Source organism: Giraffa tippelskirchi, chromosome 11 (assembly GCF_054371585.1).
Source record: "Giraffa tippelskirchi isolate mGirTip1 chromosome 11, T2T-mGirTip1v1.2.pri, whole genome shotgun sequence".
NCBI lineage: Eukaryota > Metazoa > Chordata > Mammalia > Artiodactyla > Giraffidae > Giraffa > Giraffa tippelskirchi.
The window spans coordinates 34,205,185-34,227,069 of NC_137285.1; the positions used below are offsets into that span (position 1 = coordinate 34,205,185).

The window sequence follows — 21,885 nt, forward strand, 5'->3', positions numbered from 1 at the left end:
CAAAAGGTTGGACTGCAACCTTTTGCTGCAACAAAAGTTCCCACATAATGCAACAAAGATCCTGAATGCAGCAACTAAGACTTGAGGCTGCCAAATTGATTAATTAATTAATTAAAACAAGAAAAAATATTTTTAACATTTGCTAAAAAAGCTGACCATCATCTGAACTTTCAGTGTGTCATAATAAAATTGCTGGTGGAGCCCGTCGCCTTGATGTTGGTGGCTGCTGGATGATCAGGGTGGTGGTTGCTGAAGATTGGGTGGCTGTGGCAATTTTATAAAATAAAACAGCTTGTCCTTCTCCTTGGTCACAGTATCCTTGTACTGCTGGTACTTGGACACCAAGTCGTTCATGTCAGCCTGGGGGAGATTCGTGTCATCCAACCCTTGCTGATGCACCAGTGCACCTTACTCTGCACGTGATTATGAACTTCTCAGGAATATGCTTGAACACCTCAGGGTGGCAGGGCTATTGCCAATGAAGGTGGTGGACTTTTATATCCCTGGGGTGGGATGTCACAGACAGCTGCTTTCACATAGTCGGGGATTTACTTGACAAAAATACCTGCAGTTCTTTCTTTTTACTTTATCATTTTAAATTGAAGTATAGTTGATGTACAGTGTTTCAGGTGTATAGCGAAGTGAATCATACACACATATATGTATATTCTTTTTAGATTATTTTACATTATAGATTATTACAAGATACTAGATATAGTTTCCTGTGGTATACAGCACGTCCTTGTTGCTAATCTATTTTATACATAGTAGTATCTGTTAACCCCAAATTCCAAACTTACCCCTCCTCTCCTTTCCCCTTTGTAACCATAAGTTTGTTTTCTATGCCTGTAAGTCTGTTTTGTAAATAATAGCTGCTGTTCTTGTTTTGGAGTTAAGTGTTTGCCTGCCCACCTGCATGGACATGCTTCCCCTGCACCTAGCAGCCAAGGTCAGGCAGTAACCATGCTGGGAGTCACAGATGGCCATTGAGTTCTTCGGGTGGAACATCTGGTGAGAGCTCAGGCACCTTGAGGACCCGGTTTTGCTGGCTGCCCCTGCTGGTCAGTGGGGTGCAGACAGGTATGAAGACATGCAGGCAAGGGAAGGGCACCATGCTCATATCTGGCTCTCACAGATCAGCATTGAGCTGGCCTGGGAAGCACAAGTGGTGTGGTCAGCTTTAGGTTCCTGTAGCAGATGGGCCTCATTATCAACGCAACAGGTCTCCTCTGTGTGGAATGAGAGAGCGCACCGTAGGGCTCTACCATCGGTGACACCTCGGGCAAGGTCTGCAGACAGATGACGGCGACAAATATGATAATGGCAAAGGTGGAAATATTAAGAAAATTGCCAAAATCTGACACCGAGACTATGCAACAATGTTGTTGGAAAAACGGTTGATGCCACAAACCTTCCGTGTGTGCCAAACAAACCAACAAAGTCTGAGAAACTCAGTGTGAAGCCCAGGGTAGGAGCCATGCATGTAGCATGTATTACAGAAGCCAACAGAAGAAATGAAAAAACAATATGATCATTTATTTGATTCTGCAAGTTTTGTAAATTCTACTAACTCTGTATTTACTTCACAAAGGTAAGTTACTAAAATATAACTACATTGAAGAATAGAAAAAGGGCTTCCCTGGTGGTCCAGTGGTTAAGAATCCACCGTGCAATGCAGGGGACATGGGTGCAATCCCTGATCTGGGAGGATCCCACATGCCAAGCAGCAGCTAAGCCTGAGTACCCCAAGTGCTGAGGCCCTGCTCTGCAGCAAGAGAAGCCACCACAATGAGAACCCAGTGCACCGCAACCAGAGGGTAGCTCCATGTCCCTGCAGATAGAGAAAGCCTGTGCACTCCAACAAAGACCTGGCATGGCCAAAATTAAATAAACAACTTTTTAAAAAGAATAGAAAAAGACATAAAATATTAGAGAAAAATGATGAGCATATAGAATTATAATGAATTCAGATCACTTTGCCATCATCTTTAGAATTAATCTTAGCTTAGAGAACCCAGCTGAATACTGTAGGTGAGGTTCCATGGGTTTACTGTATAAATCAATGATGATGAATGTTAGTCATTATTAAGATTATACCTAGGGGAAAATTGGCTCTATATAAAAGATATTGAAGAAATATACTTTTTAATGTTTTAAATTAAAAAAACAACATTAATGATCTATAGTATAATTTTGCTAATGATCTTCTATTGTCAATGCTTTACCTCAATCAGCCAAGTATTGATCCCAATGAACATGAAGCAATAAGGTCTAGTAACATACACAAATTGGATTATGAGACACTAGGTTTAAGATGAAACAGAGTAATGGAAAATAGGAAATCCATTTAGGAGACTGAACTGTTACAGAATAAGAAATACTGTTGTGCTTCAAAACTTCAATAGAATCAGCTATGTGATGTAAGGATGCATGATCATATTAGATGATCTCTTGAGGACAGCTGTATTCTGTAACTACAGAAAAGCAGGTAACTTTTCTGTAGTATAGAAAATAATGTGTAATCAAAAAATATCTTTTTTCTTTGAGGTGTACTAGTTGCTCAGTTGTGTCTGATTCTTTGCAACCCTATGGACTGCAGCCCACAAGGCTCCCCTGTCCATGGAATTCTCTAGGCTAGAATATTGGAGTGGGTTGCCATTTTCTTCTCCATTTCTTTGAGGAAAGTAATATAAAACACTATAAAGACTGCATATGAAAATGGAATCAGCTACAAGTAGAAAAACTAGAAAGAAAGTTGTTTGTGCATAAATTTATGTCAGACACTGTTGTCAGGTGTCTGCTCTGTTTATGGCAAAACAATAAATAAAGGATTAAGACTAGTTGTTAATCCATCAAGATAAAGTTACATGTAAAACCAAATTAGGCTGTGTTTTATTTATTGGCATTTGGCATATTACTTTATTGTTTTTATCTGTCATTTAAGGTCATGAAGTAAGGATATTCTTACCATCAGATCCTGTTACTCTTTATCCTCACAACTGCTAGTCCTATATTCTCTTTATCCTGGTTGGCAATCATGTTACTAGTTAGTCCAATTCTTTGCTAAAGATCAAATAATCTTTATACTAAATATTCCTTTTTTCAAACTACTATGTGATTTCTCTTACTGAATGAACTCTGACTGTTACAAAAATAGAGCTTCTTTGTTATCAATGAAATCACCACCCAAGGCCAGTCTTAGAATTTTAGCATGAAGGATTTCATCTCACTATAAGTTGTTAGGCTGTTATTCCACAAAAGTTCTTAAAAATACTGAAACAGAATAAATTACAAACAGTTTTTTATATTGCATTGTTACATTACAAACATCTCCTTTAATTAGACTACAAGTAAATAATATAATAATATGTTTATTATACAATTTTTGCTTATATGAACTTCGCTGAGATGTGAATTGCGTATGGTAAACCACATATGTTTACCATTAAAAATGTGATGAGTTTTTTAAATCACATACTTCTATAAAATCACCACCACCAGAATCAAAATACAGAACATTTCTATTATGCCTAAAAGATCCCTTATTCCTCATTAGAGTTCATCATTCCTTCTGTCCTCAATCATAAGCAACTACACTTGTTTTCGATCACTGTAGATAGATGGCATTCTCTAAAATTTTTTATATATCTAAATTTTTTCAGTCAGTGTAGTGGTTTTGACAGTCATTTCTGTTGTTGTTTGTTTCAGAGGTTTGTTACTTTTTACTTCTGTATATTGGTGGCTCAGTGGTAAAGAATTCGCCTGCCAATGCAGAAGCCTCAGACTCAGACCCCAGTTTGGGAAGATCCCCCGGGGAAGGCAATGGCAACCCACTCCAGTATTCTTAGCTGGGAAATCCCGCAGACAGAAGAGCCTATCAGGCTAGAGGCCATGGGGTTGCAAAAGAGTCAAAAACGACTTAATGACTAAAACAGCAACAACAACATTTGTTGGGTATTATTTAATTGTATGGAGATGTCATAGCTGGTTTAATCTATTCATCAATCCATACACACAAGATTTTTTCCAAGCTGGGCTATTAGAAGAAATCTGTGAACATTCATGTGTAAGTCTTTGCTTGGAATTTTCTTATTTCCCTTGTGTAAATAATTAGGGTTAAAATTATTGGATTATATGGTAGGTGTTTGTTGAACATTTTAAGAAATTTCTAAATCAATTTCTAAAATCATGTGTAATTTACACTCTAATCATCAATATACAAGAGTTTTATAGTGCTCCACATTTGCATCAAGTCTTTGCTCTGCCAGACTTTTAAAATTTTCATCAAAAGTAGATTTTAGCACTTTAATAAATTGCTTAAAGACAAAATATTTTCAACATCATTACTTAGGAAATTAAAATTATAACTACATCAAGAAACAACTATCAAAAGTTCATCAATGAATTAATATAGCACCTTTGTTGAAAACTGACCATATCAGCAGATCTATTATGGACTTTATTTTGTTCTACCAATGTATAAGTTTAGCCTTTTGACAAATTCCACAGTCTTGATCAGGGTCAGTAAACCATAGCCCACAAGGAAATTGGGCCTGCTGCTGCCAATTTTTATAAAGTTCTATTACAGCTAAGCAATCCTATTTGTTTAGATAATTATCTATGCAGCTTTCATTCTACAGTGGCAGAACTCTACCATCGTAATTGTGAAAAGACAATATATAGAGACTGCAAATGCTAAAGTACTCACTGTCTGCTCCCTTTCAGAGAAAACCTGTGAACCCAGAGTTTTGATGACTATAAATTTATATTCTAAAATTGGGTATTGCTTTTCCTACCAAGTTTGTTCATTTATTTTAAATTTATTTTGCAAATTTATCTTTTTATCAACTTTAGAATGGACCTGTTATTTGTTTTAAAAAGTGTGCTTTACTTTGATTGGTATAATTTTAAATATACATATATATATATTCATTTCATATACATTTGGTTGGTATATGTATAAATATGCTTATGTATACATAATTTATACATATATGTTCACTCAGATATTCACCATTTATTATGTTCTTTATTTGTTCTTAATAATTGAAGCTTTTATCTGGAATAATTAATTAAATTATAAGAATTTAACATTTCTCTCTCTTATTTGGATTATTAATTTCTCTTAGATTGTCTATATTAGAATATGTTTCACCTTTGTTCTTTATTTGTTTTAATCATAAAAATATTTCTTCACTCTCTTTTGGCCTAAGAAATGCCAAAAATCATTCTAATAATTGTTCATGTATATTTGAAAATGAAAGTCACTCACTCGTGTCCTACTCTTTCCGATCCCATGGACTATACAGTCCATGGAATTTCCAGGCCAGAATACTGGAGTGGGTAGCCTTTCCCTTCTCCAGGGGATCGTCCCGAACCAGGAATCAAACCAGGGTCTCCTGCATTGCAGGAGGATTCTTTATCAACTGAGCTATCAGGGAAGCCCCATCTATATTTAATGTATATTCTTTTTCTACTTGATTTCTGGCATTTCTATTAATGTTGGCTTTTAGTAGTTTAACTTTGAGGTGCTTGGTCTGTGTGTGTGTATGTGTGTGTGTGTGTGTGTGTTTCTATTTATCCTGTTTGGATCTTGATGAACTTATTGAATCTATAAATCTATGTTTTTTTCTAATTTGGGGGATATCCAACAATTGTTGGTGTAAACATTTTATTTGTTTAGTTCTCTCATTCACCTTTGTCATTTCAATTAATAAAAACGGTCAAAGTTTCTTGGGTAAAAGTATGCCACATGTCTCAAGGCCATTGACAATTTTATTCATTGATTTTTTCCTCTCTTCTTCAAATTGGATAATATTACCTCTATTAATCTGTCTTCAAACTTCCTGAATCTCTCCTCTGACATCTTCTTTCTGCCAGTAAGACTTCCTTCTCAATATTTCACTTCAGAGACTATATTTTTCCATTCTAAATTTTTCTTTTAAAAATATTTTCTACTTATTTGTTGAAATTTTTTTCTATATTTAGTTCATTTGTATCAATTACAAGTATTAAAAACTGCTTTGACGTTTTTGACAAACTCATATCTCAGTAGTTTTTCCTCTGCTGCTCTTCACTTTCTCAAGAAAAAACTTCCATTTATTCAGCTTTTTAAATGTCAGGTGATTTGGGATTTTATCCTGGACACTGGGAACCTTGTATTGTGGATATTCTGAATCATTTTACAATTATCTTACATTGTTCTGAAGCTAGTTAATGTTTTGTCTAGCAAAATTTAGGTTGGACCAAAAACCTGCTATGTCTTTGGTGAGCTCAGATCTCAAATCAGACTGCTTTCAGATTTTTTGTTTGTTTCTGCACAAGTACACAATCTCAGGGAACTTATATACAGAATATGGAGTTTCTTTCTCTGATTCTTTTCTTCCCAGAGTTTGCTGGTCACCTTCTGATGACCTTTGTTCTCTGAGGCTCCTTCCCTTGGTTCTTATTTCTAGAAATATAGCTGTATTTCTGGTTGGCAGTTCAGCCACTCTGTGACCTCAAACAGGAAATACATTCATATGTGTCACTTACTTTCAGACTGAATTTCTCCAAATTTTCCCTGTATTTATTCACTCACTAGAGACCTCAAGTTGTTTTATTTTCTATTTTGTCCAGAGTTTATAATTGTTCTTTTATTATCCAAACAATTGTGACATTTTTTAAAGTCAGAATAATTCATGATCACTTTAAACATTTGAAGTTTAAAATAAGTAACAAATAATCACTGATTTCTTAATACCAATAAAGCACATTTGCTTCAAAATTAATATTCTTGTTTGATGTTAATGACTTAGAATGGTTACAATGACAAAATATTAAATATAGAATGTTTATCTTGGCATATTTCTCATTAAAATTATATAAAATGTAAGTCTGACTCTTGTATGTTTATTATTCATTCAGAATTCCTAGATTTTAGATCTGAACTTTATTTTTCTTTTGAAAGCAAAAGTGATTTATTAGTAGTCCTTATCATTTAATATATAGTTCACGTTAGATTGCATAAATAAATTCAAAGCAGTTCAGTTATTAATTAAAATTGCATCCACTTTCATTTTGAGAATACTTAGTATTAAAATAATGCCTAGTATCATATATGCTGAATGCTATAAAGTACATACATTTTCACTTTAAGACTTTATTTTTGGAAGAACATAATGCTATGAAACTGCCTCATTTACTGTATGTTGCATTTTTTTAAAGAAAGACCTTTAAGACGTGTTCTCATACCAGTTTTGATTAGTACACTCATTTCCACAACCTTTCATATTTTATTGTAGCTCTCAAATGTATAACCTTTGCCAAATACCAAGCTCAGTTCAATATCTCTCAGTGGTAATACTAAACTCTCTTCCTAATTCCTTAAGCCATAACCTAATATCTTTATTGTCTTGCTTCCCTGCACCTGTTGGTAATTCCAAAACATTCAAATGTCAGGTGTTCAAGCTTGCTATCTGGGAGGGCTTTTCATCTTCCTGTGGGCGGTGTTTTGCCCATTACTACCTGTGCTTCTTTTTATGGGCAGGATAATGATATTCATGGGAAACGGTCTGCTAGAGAACTAGGCTGAACACTGCAGCAAATCTGCATCACAATGCACTGCCCTCTTTTTACTACTATGAGAAAGGAGTGGAGCTTTAAGGACATTTCCTATGACCTTCACTATTTAGTTCATGTAGAAAATTGGTTTGGGATCTGATTATTTAGGAGGATATCTCACAAGAATATTAATCAAGTGCACAATTTGGAACCTGCCTTTATCATTCTTTCTCAGCTCTTCAACTGCTTTCTTCCTCTCCTCTTTTTTTTACATAAAATATTTCCATTTTGAAAATTAAATGGAAGAAACAGACCAGATGCAAAATGATAACTTTTACAGGGACATAGGGATCTGTTCTGACCTAAAGATTATAAGCAATGATTTTAGGAAGAAGCAATGTGAAAGAAAAGAGAAAATCATTTGCTTATATTCTGGCTTGGTATAATCACAGGTGTGTAATTTCATAATGATGATTCTCTAGGTTATTTATTTAGGGGTTCACACATCCAATTTCAGAAACACAGTCTCTTACATTATGTGTATCATGGTATGTGGGTAACTGTTAACAGATCCCAAATTAGTAAAACTTTAAAATTATTTTTGAAGCAAAATACATATATTTGTTGATTTCCAGGCAATTAATTATAGCCAAAAAATTCAGTGGTGGAAAACATAGATATGACTCCAGGCCATATAAAACTTAGAACCATGTGTGGTAAACAGAAAGTAATTAGATAATGTCAAATTGTAAATTGTAAATTATAGTTAAGTGCTTTGAGAGAAAAGCATAGGGATCTATGTGGCCATAAAACCAAGGGCTCTGGAATATTTTAGTCCTAGCCTTAGAGAAGGCCCCTTAAAGAAAGTAAAAGGGAACAGTGAACTGAAGGTTAAATGGAAATTAATGAAGAAAAAAAAGTAGAGTATCATCTACACAGAGGATGCAGCAGTTTTACAGGGATAGGAAATGGCAATGGTTACAGCATTTTTGAAAAAAAATGCTAAGAGGTTTTTGTGTCTAAAACAAAGAGCACATGGAAAATAGACTCAAATTGCCTAAATGATACAGGATTTTGAAACCATTGTAAGGTTTGACTCTTTATTCCATGAACCATGGAAAGATTGGAAGAATTAAAAGAGGAGTGCAATGGCAAGCTCAGATTTGCATTTTTGATGTGGTCTCTGTGGCTGGAGTGTGGCAACTACATTGGATAAGACATGTAGGTATGAAGGAACTAAACAGGAGGCCATTAGCTTTAGCAGGAGATTTGCCTTGATGAAACATTGGGCTAGTGTAGTGGTACCATAAGGGGAAAGACATTAACTATTCAAGAGATATTCAAGAGATATTAGCAAGTTATATAATGTAGACTTGATGATAGGCTGGTTGTTCTATGAGAAGGTCATCATCAAGATTATAAGGTTTCTGACTTGAACAAGAGTTGGTTAGGGACACTGTCACTAAGGTGAGAAACAGGCTCGATATTTCCGGCATAGCTTTGGCTACAGTGAATGTGAGGTACTGTTGAGATATTTTAGAGATAACTTGAAGGAATCTACTGACTGTATAAGTATGGAAGCCAAAAGAAAACTCAGGGGTGAAGACATAAATTTGAGAATCACTTATGTATAGTTGGTAAATGAAGTTCTGACTAAAAATGAAATCTCCTTCAACACCTTGTCTTAAATTAAAAAATAAACCAGACAGTAAAAAGGATTTAGGGGCTTCCCTGGTGGTTTAGATGGTAAAGAATCTGCCTGCAATTTTGGAGACCTAGGTTCAGTGCCCGAGTCAGGGAGATCACCTGGAGAAGGAAATGGCAACCCATTCCAATTTTCTTGCCTGGAGAATCCCATGGATGGAGGAGCCTGGAAGGTTACAGCCCATGGGATCGCGCAGAGTGGGACATGACTGAGCAGCTAACTTTCACTTTCAAAAAGTATTTAAGGAAAAAAGCAGTGAAGAACAATGAATCCTGGAATACATAATAAATCTTGATTTTCTTGCAAGTATAGGTAGGAAATTGAAGAAGTTGATACTAGTGATGGAAAACTCAGACCAGTTCTTCCCCTCAAAATATTGACATATATTTGCATATATACGGACAGGCTTCCCAGGTGCTGCTAGTGGTAAAGAACCCACCTGCCAAAGCAGGAGACACAAGAGACATGGGTTCAATCCCAGGGTTGGGAAGATCCCCTGTAGGAGGGCATGGCAGCCCACTACAGTATCCTTGCCTGGAGAATCCAATGGACAGAGGTGCCTGTTGGGCTACAGCTCAGAGAGTCACAAAGAATCAGACATGACTGAAGTGACTTAGCACACACACAAATTTTTTCATTAAGCAATTTATTCTGTTTTGTTACAAATTATTTGCCTTCAGAACATTGGCTACTTTTTTTTTTAATTCCAGTTTTAAACATATTTAATACTGAAATCTTTTTCAAAAAATGATTATATACAACAGCAAAAACTCTAAGTTTTCCTCGTGCTGTGGGTAACAGTTTTAATAAGTTGCTTACAAATATCCTTAAAGGTGATTTAGGTTCAAACTGCTCTTTTCACTGCATTTTGCAAGCAATTGCAAATTTCCAAAAGAAATTTCCAAAGGAAGTATAGCAGGATATTGTCCTCCCAAAACACCAAGAAGCTGAGAGTATAGCAGTATTATTTTTGTGAGCACTGAAGTTCACAAATAGTAATGTCCAGAATAATTTAAATATACAACATTACATATTGCATTTGGTATTTACTCATGACCACTGTATTAACAGAAATATCAGATTGATTTACGTACTGTCAGAAATATCTATACTCTCAAGTGAAAGTGAAGTGAAAGTTGCTCAGTCGTGTCTGACTCTTTGAGACCCCATGAACTTTGCAGTACATGGAATTCTCCAGGCCAGAATGCTGGAGTGGGTAGCCTTTCTCTTCTGTAGGGGATCCTCCCAATCCAGGGATTGAACTCAGATCTCCCGCATGGCAGGCAGATTCTTTACCAGCTGAGCCACAAGGGAAACCCACACTCTACACTCAGGCTGCCATGTATGTTTATATGTTAATCCAAAATTAATGCTTGAAGCTAATGCAATTGTATTCAACTCCAAACAAACTATTAATAGATGAGTCTCAAAGTCAAAGGCAAAAACAGCAACATCTGATTACAGATAGGGGTTTCTGCCTGACCACAGACCTGATTAAACTGCTTACCATTTTATCAGAAGATTAGAAAATCAATTTAAGCCTAAAATTGTTCTAACTTTGATAGAAGTAAAATGTATAGAAATATGTGGACTCAATTTTAACAGTTTTATGCATGTCTTACTTGAATGCAAATTCCTTCTTTGCAATAGGATATACACTTTCTTGGAATTCAGATTTAATGTATTAATTAATAGTGAAAAGAAAAACATATTGAGATCCTACTTTCAATGTCACTGACATCAGCAACAATGAGGTATTATTAGTTGAACTATGGGGAAACAGTGTCAGAATTTATTTTTTTGGGCTCCAAAATCACTGCTGATGGTGATTGCAGCCATGAAATTAAAAGACGCTTACTCCTGGAAGGAAGGTTATGGCCAACCTCAATAGCATATTTAAAGGAGACATTACTTTGCCAACAAAAGTCCGTCTAGTCAAGGCTATGGTTTTTCCAGTGGTCATGTATGGATGTGAGAGTTGGACGGTGAAGAAAGCTGAGCACCGAAGAATTGATGCTTTTGAACTGTGGTGTTGGAGAAGACTCTTGAGAGTCCCTTGGACTGCAAGGAGATCCAACCAGTCCATCCTAAAGGAGATCAATCCTGGGTGTTCATTGGAAGGACTGATGTTGAAGCTGAAACTCCAATACTTTGGCCACCTGATGCAAAGAGTTGACTCACTGGAAAAGACCCTAATGCAGGGTAGGATTGGGGGCAGGAGGAGAAGGGGATGACAGAGGATGAGATGGTTGGATGGCATCACTGACTCGATGGGTTTGGGTAGACTCCGGGAGTTGGCGATGGACAGAGAGGCCTGGCATGCTGCAATTCATGGGGTCACAAAGAGTCAGACACAACTGAATGACCGAACTGAACTGATTTTAAGTTACACTAAGAACAAACTGGACCTTTAACTGTAGAAATAAAGCATTAAAGAAAATACATTTTATAAAAATAAAGCCAATCACCAAGTAGTTTTTGGTTTGTTTGTGTGTTTTAGGTATGTCCACAATGCTGTACGAATAGCAAAACAAACAAAAAAAGTGACACTCTTTAAAATACAGTAGATAAGATTTTAATCAGTTTAGTTTTTTCCTCAGGGAAGAGTAGAATATGCTGCTTAGACTGTCTTTTTATCTTCCATCACAAAATAAAACCACCTACAAAGTAAAGGACCAAGTCTCCCCATAGACACAATAGATAAATAAGTGGATAGAGAGATAAAATGCGCATGCTTCCAGCACCTCCAGAGTACTTTTAAGAACATTTCAGCTGAGGGGCTGGATTCATAAAATGACTTGACAAATTCAACAGACATTAAACCTTGGTATGAATGCTTGTAGATTAAATGGTTGAGCTGGTAATTGGTGAAAACATTTTTTCCATTTTATTCAAACTTTCTGCCACTTCACATTCCTTTTCTGCTTTGAAATGGCTAGTATCTTTTATAGAGTTAGAGTAAAATTCTATGATAAATAAGTCAGTTAGACATTAAATTCTCTCCATATATATTGTATTTACCAAAATTTGCTGTTAGTTGGACTGTATGTAATTTAACAGGCATCAAATCTAATTAGTATTTTAAAATTGTAGTATAAACTGGCAGATTATCTATGTTGATTTTTTGAGGTTAATTTGGGCTTTTATTTGCCAGTATAATTTAACCACAGTGGTCTGCAAACTTTTTTGATCTAAAAAGTACATTTTATATCTATGTTGATATTTTTAAATAGACCTATGGTATGCCACATAAAATCAAGTAAAATGTAGTTGATTATTTCTCTTAATGGTATTTAGTTAACTTCAGGGATTAAGTTTTACAAGTATACATAGGTTATAAATATAAAAATTTTAAACTATGTTTAAATATTAAGATATATTTGCTATAAATATTTGACCTGATTGCAAGAACAATTTTCACTCTGGGCATACATTTCATACTTCTCAAGTTGTTAAATATTTGCTATGAAACCCATGATTGTCTTCTCTGATTAATACAAAAAATCATACACAAGGTCATTTCCTTTATTAGTCAAGAATTGCTTTGTCATTTTTCCAAGTACAGGTAGAAATATTAAATCACTAATCTATTCCTGAAACCCAGATGCACCACACAGAACACAACCACAGCTATTTAGCATTTTCTACTTGCAGTGTAAGACAATAAGCAAGTTAATTATATAAATCAAATAATTACAAGGAATAGTAATCTTACAAGAAAACAATTAATCAGTAAATGAAGACAAGAACAAGGCACAAATAAATAAGTTAAGGGGATGTATTAAACAGCATAAAGAATATGATCAATAATACTGTAATAAGCTTGTACTGGAACAGATGGTTACTAGGCTTATTATCACTTCATAATGTATTTAAATATTGAATTCCTATGTTGTACACCTGAAACTAACAATATTGTACCCCAGCTATATTTCAATAAGAATAAATAAGGAATATTGAATAGCTAAATTAGACTTTAAAAATACAAATGATGCTTTAAAAAATACAACTGAAGTGCTAGGAGAGAATTTACCATTTAATGAGGAATACAATTCAGGTTTTTAATCAGAACCATTCTCTGGATTATGGTACAGCTTTACATATACTATCTTACTGAAGTTATAAAATATTTGGAGAAAGAGCATTCATGTACAAGTGAGGAAACTGAGGCACAGAGAGATTATGAGGCCTTTCCATTTAGAGATCTCCCTCAAAAAACAGGTGCTTTATGAATAAGATATTGAAAAAGTTGAAAATATAGCAAAACACATTTAAAATTTTCAGAGATGGAAGCCCCAAAAATGGTCTAGGCTGGACATTTCAGAATATGCAGTTGAAGTGGAATGGAAGTGAAAATGACTGATACTGAAGAAACATTAATGGACACTAGCCTAGTGTCCATGATGATCCAATATATTTTAAAATTTATGTAATTATGGCAGAAGTTAGTTTTAAGAGGAAGCTGGTGAACCAGATCATGAAATATTAGCTTAATATTAGAAATCAAAAGAGCAGAACATTGGGAGGTAAAACACATAAAATAGTTATTATGAACATGGACCCTGGAAACAGATTTTCTAGATTCAAATCCTAAGTTCATCAAATACTCACCCGACCACATTATTTACTCACTCTATATCTCAGAATCTGCATTTACAAAATGGGCACAGTAGTAGTAATAATTTTCTAGTAGTAAGTGAATGAGTATGTGCAAAGTTCTTAGACTTTTTTCCCCTAGATTGGTATCAGGCACACAAGATGATGATGATGATGTTGATGATGACAAGTTCAAAGGGTTCCAAGGTGAGGACTTTGTTTGGAGTTGTAATATCAGCGTTTGGAAAACGTGATGGAAGTACAGATGAACAAGAATTCTCCTCCTGGCCGTATGATAGGATATGTTAAAAAAAAAAAAAAAAAAGAGTAAAAATTCCAAATGGAGTGGGATGAAAAGGAAGTGGATTCGTTAGAAAAAAATCAGGTATCAGCTAAGAATGTACACAAATTATGAGCAACTATTGAAAACAGTGTGTCTGGTCAAGGCTATGGTTTTTCCAATAGTCATGTATGGATGTGAGAGTTGGACCATGGAGAAAGCTGAGCACCAAAGAATTGATGCTTTTGAACTGTGGTGTTGGAAAAGACTCTTGAGAGTCCCTTGGACTGCAAGGAGATCAAACCAGTCAATCCTAAAGGAAATCAGCCCTGAATATTCATTGGAAGGACTGATGCTGAAGCTGAAGCTCCAAATAGGAAAAGGAGTATGTCAAGGCTATATATTGTCACCATGCTTATTTAACTTACATGCAGAGTACATCATGAGAAACGCTGGGCTAGAAGAAACACAAGCTGGAATCAAGATTGCCGGGAGAAATATCAATAACCTCAGATATGCAGATGACACCACCCTTATGGCAGAAAGAGAAGAAGAACTAAAGAGCCTCTTGATGAAAGTGAAAGAAGAGAGTGAAAAAGTTGGCTTAAAGCTCAACATTCAGAAAACTAAGATCATGGCATCTGGTCCCATCACTTCATGGGAAATAGATGGGGAAACAGTGGAAACAGTGTCAGACTTTATTTTTTTGGGCTCCAAAATCACTGCTGATGGTGATTGCAGCCATGAAATTAAAAGACGCTTACACCTGGAAGGAAGGTTATGGCCAACCTCGATAGCATATTTAAAAGCAGAGACATTACTTTGCCAACAAAAGTCCGTCTAGTCAAGGCTATGGTTTTTCCAGTGGTCATGTATGGATGTGAGAGTTGGACGGTGAAGAAAGCTGAGCGCCGAAGAATTGATGCTTTTGAACTGTGGTGTTGGAGAAGACTCTTGAGAGTCCCTTGGACTGCAAGGAGATCCAATCAATCCATCCTAAAGGAGATCAGTCCTAGGTGTTCATTGGAGGGACTGATGTTAAAGCTGAAACTCCAATACTTTGGCCACCTCATGTGAAGAGTTGACTCACTGGAAAAGACCCTAATGCTGGGTAGGATTGGGGGCAGGAGGAGAAGGGAACAACAGAGGATGAGATGGTTGGATGGCATCACTGACTCGATGGACATGGGTTTGAGTGGACTCCGGAGTTTGGTGATGGACAGGGAGGCCTGGCGTGCTGCAATTCATGGGGTTGCAAAGAGTCGGACACGACTGAGCAACTGAACTGAGCTGAACTGATATGAAGAATTGACTCATTTGAAAAGACCCTGATGCTGAGAAAGACTGAAGGCAGGAGGAGAAGGGGACAACAGAGAATGAGATTGTTGGTGGACATGAGTTTGAGCATGCTCCAGAAGTTGGTGATGGACAGGGAAGCCTGGCGTGCTGCAGTCCATGGGTTCGCAAAGAGTCAGACACAACTGAACGACTGCACTGAACTGACTAAGTTTAGTTTAAGAGTCAGGCAAAGGGGGTAGTGTTCTCTGAGGCAGGTCATTATGTACAATTATAATAACGAAAATGGCAAAAACAAGGGTTAAAATCAGAGAAATATAACCGGGAAGGGTTACTTTTGACTCCATGCTGAATCTGTTCCTCTTGCTTTAGTGCTTGTTTTGTCATTTTGGTTATGAAGCATACACGATTGCCTGCCTCAGGGAATCCTGGCCCCCTCTCCCTAACTGTTAAACTAAAGTGCCTTTCATCAGAATCCTCTCCACCTGTAGATTGCAGGAAAAAGAAATTAAACTTCCCCGTCTTGAGGCTTGCCATTCTAGTAGATGTTTGCAAATTGTCTTTTTTACTTTGTCTCCTTACTTTCCCCCATTTCTGATCCATAAAAGAACCTGACATCCAGGCCTGGACAAGACAGTTATTTTGAGACATTTGTCTGCCATTTTCTCGGTCAGCCATCCCTCTGAATAAAGTCATATTCCTTGCCTCAGCACCTCATCTCCCACATTTATTGGCCTATTGTACAGTGAGTAGAGTGAGCTTGGATTCAGTAACAAATTTGGCCAACCAGTACCGAAGCCTTGCCACTCATGGCTAGCCAGCCTCAATAACGTAGTATTGAGAGAAGACCCTAAGCACCTGTCAGGACCATTTGTCCTGAGGATCTTCCCTTCAGGATACCCTGAAAATGGCACCAGCTTCACCCAGCACTTGGCAGTTGAGACAAGGAACTGACAAATTTCTATGAGTCAACTGACTAGATCCATAGGTTAAGTCTACCGAGTTCAATAGCTGGTTCTTTTGTCTGAGGTTTGGTGTGCCTTTTTGTGTTATATGTTCACAGGCTTGATTTTTGTAGGGTAGGTCATTCTGGTGTGCACACTGGGAACATATTCTTCCCTCAGTTTGGGCTTTTCCTTATGGACAGTCAAATTTGATTGGGACACCCTCTTGGAGGCGGGAGATGTAGTTGGACTATCTAAATGGGATAGATAGTTCATTGAAGTTCTAGTTCCTAGTTGGAACCATTTGTTTTGTAGGGTAAACTTATTTACCTGAGTTGGAAGCTGGTTCATCTGTGTGTGTGTGTGTGCTTAGTTGCTCAGTCACATCTGACTCTTTGAGACCACATGGACTATAGCCTGCAAGACTCCTCTGTCCAGGGGGATTCTCCAGGCAAGAATGGGAGTGGGTTCCCATGCCCTCCTCCAGGGGATCTCCCCAACCCAGGGATTGAACCCAGGTCTTCCACATTGAAGATGGATTCTTTACCATCTGAGCCACCAGGAAAGCTTCAATGCAATTTGTTTGTGCCACTTTTTGCTGAAATTTGCCTATATCTTTTGTGTTTTAGTGTTATCAGACTTACATAAATGGGGAGTACTGTATCTATCCCAAAGGAAACCCTTTTGAGATATATATTAAATAAATAGGCAAAATATAGCCATAAGCCTATGACTAAGAAAGATATGATTTACTTTTATAATAAGATGAGGATCAGAAGAGTGATGGCCCCTGAATGGCTCACTCAATTATTACACAATCTCACAGTTAGAAATGTTCTACAGAAGAGTAGGGAAGAGAGATGCAATTCCATATATAGAAGCACTTATGCTATTACATCAGGAGAAAAAGAAGTCAGAGGAATGCCACCTTATGATGCAGTGATCCAAAAGAAAACCCAAGGGAAATTAAATTCCCTTCTCAGTCAGTAGACGTAGCTTTTAAAGTATTCAACAATAGGAAACAGTGACAGAAGCGAGAAAATAGAAAACAGCTTTTCTGGCAGCAGCATTAAAGGAGGGGACCTAAAGGAAGGGAAACCACCACTATGGAAGGGACAGTGTGCTTATTGCAAGGAGAATGGGCATTGGAAGAGACATTCCCCTAAACTATGGAATAATGGAAGATAGGAGACTCTTATATGGCAGGAGAGGAACACTGTAATAACAAACAGGCCCAGTGACTCCCTTAGATCTGATTATAATCTCTCCTATAGGAATCCTGGGTAAATTTGACAGTGGGGAATTTTAGCTCCAATTTGGGGAGCTCCCTCTGTGAAGGGAAATGAAGACTTCCTAAGGAGAAATTTATGTTTCTATATGTCTTTGAGATGCAAATGTCCTATCTGGTCTCATCTCTGCTGTCCTTTGGAATGCAATTTTAAAATGGGAAAAATAAAATCAGCTTATCCAAGGTAATAGAAACTCTAAAGGCTTTTTTTTTTTTTTTTTTTAATATTTAGCCATTTAGCCAAGTGAACCTGTCTTGTTCCATCTGTGAGAAGTCAATTTTTAACCCAACCTCCTTTGTAGACTGATGGGTTTCATACTGCTGTACCTGACTCAGGATTGAAATAAAAATAAGAACTGAGGCCTCACTGTTTGTGTGTCTGTATGTGTCTTTGTCTTTAGATAACATTGCTGTGGTTGATTTGTAAAAGAGCTCTATTTAATTGGCTTAAATAAAAGAAAGCACTTATAAACCAAACAATTTTAAATACAAGAGAGATTAAACTAAATAAATTTCAGGATCATGTGAACTGGGAAATATTCAATATTAAATTGTACTTGTTATTAAGGCTTAAATTACTTTTATAATACACGCCTTGAGTCATCAACATTAAATATTAAGTATAATACTTTCATTATGCCTAGATTTGATATAAGCTAAATAAGAAAATTTGTCAGCAAGGAAAGTAACTCAATGTAAAGAAACTTTTGAGGAAAGAAAGTACAAATGCAATAAGAATCTTGAGTGAACCTTTAGAAATATGTTTTATGATCTCTCCAGATAGTCTACAGCTTAAAGGTTAAAACTGTGTTAAAATAAGTTAAGTAATGAAAGGTTTGTGGAAAATGGACCCCAAAAAGGATTTTGTATATGATCAGTCAGAATTGACTAAGTTTAAAAACAAGTTTGAGTAAGTGAACATTTAAAGTAAGTTGGTGCCAAGTATAAATTTGGCTTTTCTCTCTATTAAAACAGACAAGTTTTCTGAAGATGCTAAATTTCCTTTGATAACAGACTTTAAGTTTATTTACCTTTTAAGTAATCTGCATTTGCCTTTGAAATCTTTTATTGTCACTTTGGCTAACTTTCACAGTGACCTGTGATCCTGTTATATTTTAAAATGTTTCTTGATGTTCCTTTGACAAAGCTTCCCAAATCAAGTTACAATGAAGTTCCTTTGACATCTAGCTAATCTTGGGGTGCTTCCAAGAGCCCCTGAGGCATCTCTAAGGGAGCTAGCAAACTGATTAGGTTCACTTGGTATATTAAACTGTAAGAGTTGTTATCAAATGAGTAATAAATTTTAAGTTATATAATAAATGGTAGAGATATTCTAGAGATTATATGCAGTTCCTAATGATCTAATATGTCCTGGTAGAATAATATCAGTCATAATTCCAGCTATTTTCTGAAAGTGTTGTATGTCACAGCAGTAACCAGATTGCTTTGTCAATTGCACTATAATCAGATTTAAACTGTGTCTTTTTTTAAGTCATTTTATAAACAGTTTCACTCTGCCTTTGCAAAATTTTCTCCTCTTCAAGATCTATAAAAAGGATTTTTGTATAAATACAATTTTCTGATTTCAGTAATGCTGAAGTAGCTAAGAAATCTAAAAATTCTAATAGGAAACCTGACAACCTCATAAAGCTGTAAATAAAAAGAATTGGTTACATAGAACTGAGTAAACAGGTGAATAAATATGCAGTTTTTATGGTTTCCCTCTGAAAGGATTACTGATTTAAATCTGTGTTTTCCAAGTGTAAGGAAAAGTTTATCCTTAAATTAATTATGATTTACAAGAACGTGAACATAAATCAGGAGTATAATTATACCTTTGTGAGCAAACTCGAAATATTTATCTTTTTCTCTCTACTGAGTTGATCCTTGCAGTAACATGTGCTTGTCTCAAAGATTAAGCCATGCATGTCTAATTATGCACGGCCAGTACAGTGAAACTGGGAATAGATCATCGGATCAGCCATTCTCCTTTGGTCTCTCAATTATTACAACTGGATTTCAACTAGTTATACTAATTATTGTTTAAATTTTTTCTTGTTTTCAAATCATGCTTTGTCAATGTTACTGGCTGCCTTACTTATATTCTGTCTAATTTGTAATTAATATGTAAATCAGGTCTCCAACAAAACTTCTATGGCTAGACACCTTTGAGGAAATAATTGTAATAGTGCAATTCTAGGTTTAGGAAGAAGCAACAAGGGGTAATGTTTCCTGGATAGTATTAATAGTCAGACAGAATCCAGAGAATTCTAATTATTGATTGGGTCTGGTCCAAAACTTAAGACCTGGAATGAAATATCAAGAATTTTTGCCTGAACTGGGATGAGCCTCCCAGCACCATGGGACAAAAGGTGATTATGAAATGTCTGCCAAGAGGGGAAGACCTGAGAAATGGGATCAGTGATTGCAGCCCTTCCAGTGACCCCCAAGGGAGGGGTAAAAAGCTATCATAGTAGGGGAAAAAACAATCATAAAGGAGCACAGATAGACTTATTAGACAAAAATAAACATGGAGGGAAAGTGAATATTATCAGTGATACGAAACTGCATGACAATCAATTGTTTTATTAACTAAAATTTGTGTTTCAATTTTATAATCTAATAATGGCAGGTATACCTGAAAAAAAGAAAACAAATTGTCTTTCACATTATGGGAGACATTAAAAAACTTTTCTTGGTAAGTGATTGATCAAGTAAATCAAAATGCAAATAAAAATGCTTTCTTTTAAGAAAACAAAAATTAAACAAATGATATCCCCAAAGTCAAACAGAATGGTGCCCCCTTAAATTTGAGAATACACAATTACATGTAAGTTTAATAAATATTTACTAGGTATTAAACCTCAAAACATGTGAAAGAATTGATCATTTTCAGACTATTTTGCAATAATACAGTTAAGTTAGACTTGGAATACAAAAATACAAAGGATAGGAAAGCACACCAATTCCGTACTGAAGGTTACAGAGTAGGAAAGGAGGTAAAACAACCAGGCAATAACACATCAGAAAATTAGAAAGGGGAGGGGAGATCAATGTTCTTGTTCTAGGATGTGACAAAAGATTATGGAGTGAGAGACAAAGCTGAAACTGTCTAGTCACAAATACCCCCAGTTCAGCTCCAAGTATTTGGTATTCAAAGCATTTGGTATTCAAAGCAACTAGGGGCTTCCCTGGTGGCCCAGACAGTAAAGAGTCTGCCTGCAATGCAGGAGACCTAGGTTCACTCCCTGGGTCCAGAGTATCTCCTGGAGAAGGGAATGGCAACCCACTCCAGTGTTCTTGCCTGGAGAATTCCATGGACAAAGGAGCCTGGTGGGCTACAGTCCATGAGGTCACATAGAGTCAGACACGACTGAGTCTATAATAGTTTCAAATTTTAATAGTTAAAACATTCAGAGTCTAGAAAAGTTCTCTATGAGTGCTATATTATGACCAAACCCACAAACTCAATCTCACCTGTCTGCATCGTCAGGTGTTTACCTGCAAGGAGTGAACAGGGCTGACCACATAATTTGAAGGGCCCAATAACCTCAGATATGCAGATGAAACCATCCTTATGGCAGAAAGCAAAGAGGAACTAAAGAGCCTCTTGAAAGTGAAAGAGTGAAAAAGCTGACTTAAAATTCAACATTCAAAAAATGAAGATCATGGCATCCGGTCCCATCACTTCATGACAAATAGATGAGGAAACAATGGAAACAGTGACTTTATTTTCTTGGGCTCCAAAATCACTGCAGATGGTGACTGCAGCCACAAAATTAAAAGACGTTTGCTCCTTGGAAGAAAAGCTTTGACGAACCTAGACAGCATATTAAAAAGCAGACACATTACTTTGGCAACAGAAGTCCATCTAGTGAAAGCTGTGGTTTTTCCAGTAGTCATGTATGTATGTGAGAGTTGGACTATAAAGAAAGCTGAGCACTGAAGAATTGATGCTTTTGAATTGTGGTGTTGGAGAAGACTCTTGAGAGTCCCTTGGACTGCAAGGAGATCAAACCAGTCAATCCTAAAGGAAATCAGTCCTGAATATTCATTAGGATTGATGCTGAAGCTGAAGCTCCAACACTTTGGCCACCTGATGCAAAGAACTGACTCATTGGAAAAGACCCTGAGGCTGGGAAAGATTGAAGGCAAGAGGAGAAGGGGATGACAGAGGATGAAATGGTTGGATGGCATCACCGACTCGGTGGACATGAGTTTGAGCAAGCTCTGG

The 21,885-nt window shown here is 36.4% G+C and overlaps 1 pseudogene; it reads right to left on the reverse strand.

Annotated features, from left to right (window-relative positions):
• Nucleotides 1–234: 234 nt before the first annotated feature.
• Nucleotides 235–21,138, reverse strand: LOC145525204 (tubulin beta chain pseudogene; annotated as a pseudogene).
• Nucleotides 21,139–21,885: the final 747 nt, after the last annotated feature.